The sequence below is a fragment of the Myotis brandtii genome, unplaced genomic scaffold (genome assembly GCF_000412655.1).
Source record: "Myotis brandtii unplaced genomic scaffold, ASM41265v1 scaffold398, whole genome shotgun sequence".
NCBI lineage: Eukaryota > Metazoa > Chordata > Mammalia > Chiroptera > Vespertilionidae > Myotis > Myotis brandtii.
In genome coordinates this window covers 293,793-298,898 of record NW_005365280.1, presented here as the reverse complement: position 1 = coordinate 298,898, position 5,106 = coordinate 293,793, and the positions used below count along the sequence as shown (strand labels likewise).

General features: G+C 50.6%; 1 protein-coding gene across 1 annotated transcript in view; it reads right to left on the bottom strand.

Annotated features, from left to right (window-relative positions):
- Positions 1 to 5,106, bottom strand: part of JARID2 (jumonji, AT rich interactive domain 2) — a 118,388-nt gene that overhangs the window by 30,726 nt on the left and 82,556 nt on the right. The window lies entirely within an intron of this gene.

The following is a 5,106-nucleotide window of genomic DNA, read 5'->3' as shown; positions in this document are numbered from 1 at the left end:
CCACCAGGGGGCAGACGCTCAATGCAGGAGCTGCCCCCTAGTGGTCAGTGCGCTCCCACAGGGGGAGCTCTGCTCAGCCACAAGCCAGGCTGCCGGCTGCCAGTACAGCGGTGGTGGTAGGAGCCTCTCCCGCCTCCTCAGTAGCGCTAAGGATGTCCGACTGCAGCTTAGGCCTGCTCCCTGCTGGCAAGTGGACATCCCCCAAGGGCTCCCGGGCTGCCAGAGTGATGTCTGACTGCCAGCTTAGGCCCAATTCCCCAGGGAGCGGGCCTAAACCAGCAGGTGGGCATCCCCCGAGGGGTCCCAGACTGCGAGAGGGCACAGGCCAGGCTGAGGGACCCCCACCCCCCCCGAGTGCACACATTTTTGTGCACCAGGCCTCTAGTTTAGAAAAATTAAAGCAAAGAGTAAAATGCTGCTGTGGATCAAGAGAGAGTTTTCCACCATGGAGACACCAGAAGGTCTCAGAGCAGGGCTCCAATCCCCAGCAAGTGGAAGGGGAGCCCCTTCAGGCCCTCCATCTTCGTGTAACCTCTTGGAGTCCAACCTGTTCCAGCTCCTCCCTCCACACTCAAGCAGACCACACAGTACACCGGAACCTCTTCTACAAGAGGAGTCACCTGTGAACGTGCCTACCACCCCGCCCCCGACACATCAGTCACCATATCTTACCAAGGTTTAGGTTCAGTGCTTCTCAAACCTAAGGTTTGCGAAACCCTGCAGTAGCCTAAAAATAATCCAGACTTCACAGTTCAACCCAACCCCACCCCCACCCCCATTCTAATGTGATCAGTGAGGAGACAGACAGGGTGGCTCTGTTCCCACAAGCATCTTGCCCCACCCTGGCCCCATATCACTGTCCACCCGTGGGAACGGGAAGCCAGAATCTCTCAGGTTCTACCTCAGAAAAGCATGCAGGGCCCTTCTCAGGGGCCCCGGAGCCTGAGCAGCTTGGTTACAGGGCGTGCTTTTTCCGCATGGTGGAATTCTATGTAAGTACTTCACCATCTTCAACGACAAAGAGATCACCTTCTTGCTTACATGCTTCTGTAAATTTAAATACTGGCTTACTGCCAGGAAGGGCAGCCAACTACCTTGCTCTATCAGAAGAAAAAATTACTCTGTCCACTTCCTCCCTCACTGTTCTAACAGCCATCTTCTGAAGTGCTCTCCCGAATCTCATACACCATTGTCCACATCACAAGCTTGAAAACTCAATGTTCCCCCCTCATGAGCCATTAGAACAGTGAACTTTAATTTAAAAGAAATAAACTGCAAAGACTAGAAAGGGCATGTCTTCCCACCCCGAAGCCCACCCAGTGCCAGTGTTTCCTGACTCCCCCTAGTGGCCATGATGTAGCTGACATGCTAACCCCGAATCAACCTGTCCCACCAGTCTGCCCTGTGTCCTAAAGATAGGGATAAAACAGAACCAACCACCCAGGACCCATCTACTAACACACAGAGGCCTATTCCTTGGCCTTGTACCTGTCTCTAGGTGCCCAATGTTTAATTGGTAACAAAGGAAACAAAGGAATGGAGGAAGACGTTATATTGCCACCGCTTTATCAAACAGAACCAAACAAAGATTCTGCCAGCTCACTCGTGGGCCGGCATCACTGCGGCCCGTCCTGAGGAAGTGCTCACACGGTGCACGTGGGCGAGAGGTCATTTTAGTTCACTGCAAGACTAACACAATGGTAGCTCACGGCGGAATCCTCCCACATGCAATAAAAACACTAACTTCAAAGTCCTTTCTGACTTTGCATCCTTCTCCTCCAAACTCTCACCCAGCTCTGCTGGAAGTGGGTTATATGCAGCTTGTTCTCCTTGGCCCACCACCACCACCCGTCACCTGTGGCTCAGGTCACCCCAGGCACATAAGTCAAAGCCATCCTCAATTCAACCAGAAATTCAACTGTCAAGTTCTCATTTCCCACTAGAGGGAGCCATTGAGTCGGGTGCCTCTGCCCACCCCTTCAGAAGGGAGAAGAGCAGGTAGGGAGCTCAAGAGAAACATTTGCTAGTTGGGAATAGTCCCCTTGGGCTTTAAAACTAAATTAAAAAAACAAAAGAGCCTAAAATAAGCAAAGCTATGGAAGGGGACTGCTGGTATGGCAGGCCCCTTGGTTAGAGACAGGGCCTAAAGACCCAGTTAGTGAGCAGCAGGTCAAGGCAGCCAGTTAGTCCCACTCTGGGAGATGAACCCCTGGGTGCTGCTGGCAGTCCTAAATCTTTTTCCAGCACCTGCTTCCACTGGAGGCAACTTACCTGAGCCACAAATACCACTTGACGTGCAATCGAACCACCAGCCTGAGCTGATGAGGACACAGTGAGACCTTCAGCATGCACACAGCCAAGGTGAGCGCTGACTCCTCTCTGAGAGCTCAGGTGCCTTTGTCACAACTTTGGGAATAGTCCCAACCCCCTAGTTTGAACAGAGCTGAACTACACTGAATGTCACAAGGCCAGGATTCTGCAGCAACCCTTGCAGGTGTTCATGTGAAGCCTTTCCTCCAAACGCAGCAATGCCCCCAATCTCCCAGCCCAGCCACATGTGTCCACTGGGGGCCTCAGTGCCACCATGAGCAGGGGAGGTACCATGGTCAGCACAGCCTGACACCCACGTCCCGGCTTACGAACCACTCACATTTCTGTACCAGCAAAACCTCCTCACGACTCTCCTGGAAAATTAACATTTCAAAACCCTCGCTAGGTGTCAGCTCAGCTATTTTCCATCCTAAATGTCTGCCTTTTACTGCATTTAAACTGAAGTGCTATTTTAAGGAAACAAAAAATAGCTTTCGCTCCTTTGTCAGACACCTATGATACATCCAGATTCTTATCCGGAGCCACTGCAGCCAACAACCCCAGGGCTGTTCTATACGCATATGCATCACACAGCAGATGCGTGTCTGGTGTGTCCCCTCACACCAAGAGAAGGGCCTGGGTGAAGTGCACACACTTGCTCTAGTCTCAGGCACGGGGCCTGTATGAGGCGTAAGAACGAGATGTGGAATTGTGCCAGGTGGGGGGTAGGGCAAGCTTCTTGTAAAAAGTGTGAGTCATCAGATGATGCCAGAGCAAACGGTGGAGTCGCTTCTCAGCAGCACCTTCAGCACTGGACGCCTTCACTTGCCCACCCGCACCTCACACAGCCATGTGTATCCTTCTCTTCGGGCCAACATAAAAAAATTAATCCTATTTGAAATTCAAGACCAGAGTATCCTTTGGGCCCCTATCTTATTCAGGTGAAAGAAGAAAGGTCAGAGTCTAATCATTTGCATCAGGTAGTTACAAAAGAATCTACAATGTGCTTCTATTGACCTTATTTTCACAGTAATTAATTAATGGGATCTGATGGTTTCAAAATTATACTTTCATTTCTCAGAATATCCCTATGAGAGTAGGTATGATTGGCTCCAACGAACAATAGGGCCCAGAAAAGCTAAATATCACCACTTAGAGAAGATCATGGTCAAAGCCAAACTAGAATTGGGAGCCCTGGACCATCCCATCTGGGTTGATTGGGGGGTGAGCACAGTCAGGAGGGAGCAGGAGAGGGGAAGGGACGTTGGGAGGAAACCCCCTGAACACCTGTGCGGTTACACCCTACCTGCAAAGACGCCGACAACAAAGCAAGCCAGGCTCCCACACTAACGCAGGTGGCAGGAGTCTGCTCTGTTAAGGAGCCCCCAGATCTCTCCTCCAGCTCTGCACTGCCTGTGGAACAGGCCACCCATGCATTCACGGAGCAAGGGGTAGGGTGATCCCAGGGCAAGGGGTACCTCTGCTCCCCTCAAATCTTAACCTCCACTGGTGCAACTTCCTTGTTTGGTAGCAAAGGGACGTTAACTACACCAGAGGTTTACTCCATCCAGCCTCATACACAAAAGTGAAAGAGAAAATGCGTGTGTTTATGATTCCATGGGAATATAAAGTCAAGTATCCATCCTTTACAAGCCTTCATTCCTGCCCCACATGGGCCCTCAACTTCTCTGGGTCCCTTTTTAATTGTTCTTTTTCATAAGCAAAACATCTGCGGGAGAGTTCTGCACAAGTGCCTATCAGACCCTCAATTTTGGAAATCAAATGGAGATAAATCTTCAACGACTCAAAAACCAAGGGTATGGTGTGCCCTATTCTTTGTGCTGCTCAATCCTGAAAATAGGGCACCCAGAACCTGGAGGCCAATTTCACAATCATGCGCAGTCGTTCTAAGACAACAAGAAGAATGTTTAAAGTATGTTAAAAACACTTGCTTAATCTCAAGATACCACTGTAAAAGATGAAGTGGACAGCTGAGGGCTATGGAAACATGCGTGAGGATGCATGCCTTGTCCATCCCACCAACTGAAGAGCTGATGATATTTAAGCTATAGGTTAATACTAATAACGTGTATGTACACACACTCCTAAGTATATTATGAATTTAGTCACATAAGAGAGAAATATGTCTTCAAGAATGAGGAAAGACCACACGTAAAGAATAACTCCACCACAGTGACCCTGTTTCAGCCATTCTGGAATACTGCTGCCAGCCAAGGAATCTCTTCTGCACACCCAAACCTTGCCCTGAACCAATCTCTAAAGATACAGTCTCCTGTCTATTCTAGGGGAAAATTTAACTGTGTGATAAAATTCTCAGTGCAGGCTCATCTCTGATCCCCAGGGCTCCTGACTTTCAAACAGTGAGGACAGGAGCAAAGGGGTCAGAGATGCTACCTGCATGGGCCAGTCAGCCCTTCACCCACTGCCTCTGGGCACCTGCCTTTGTCCCCACTACCTCCCTCCCAGGGTGCTGAGAGATCACTGTCTAAGGACATGAGTATGGTGACAGCAACAATGGCTGAGGCCTGAGGCCATTCTTTAGAGTTTCTCCACCAGGACTTGTGTTTTCTGATCTGTCAGAAATGGGGGCAGTGGGAGCAGGAGAGCAGTGCCCTCCAAGGGACCTCAGGCAGGACTGAAATGTGCTCAGCGGAATCCACGCCCCCACTCGCCCCACCCCCTATCACAGACCCACTGACTCACCCCCTGTCACAGACCCCCACTCACCCACCCCCTATCACAGACCCCCACTCACCCACCCCCTATCACAGACCC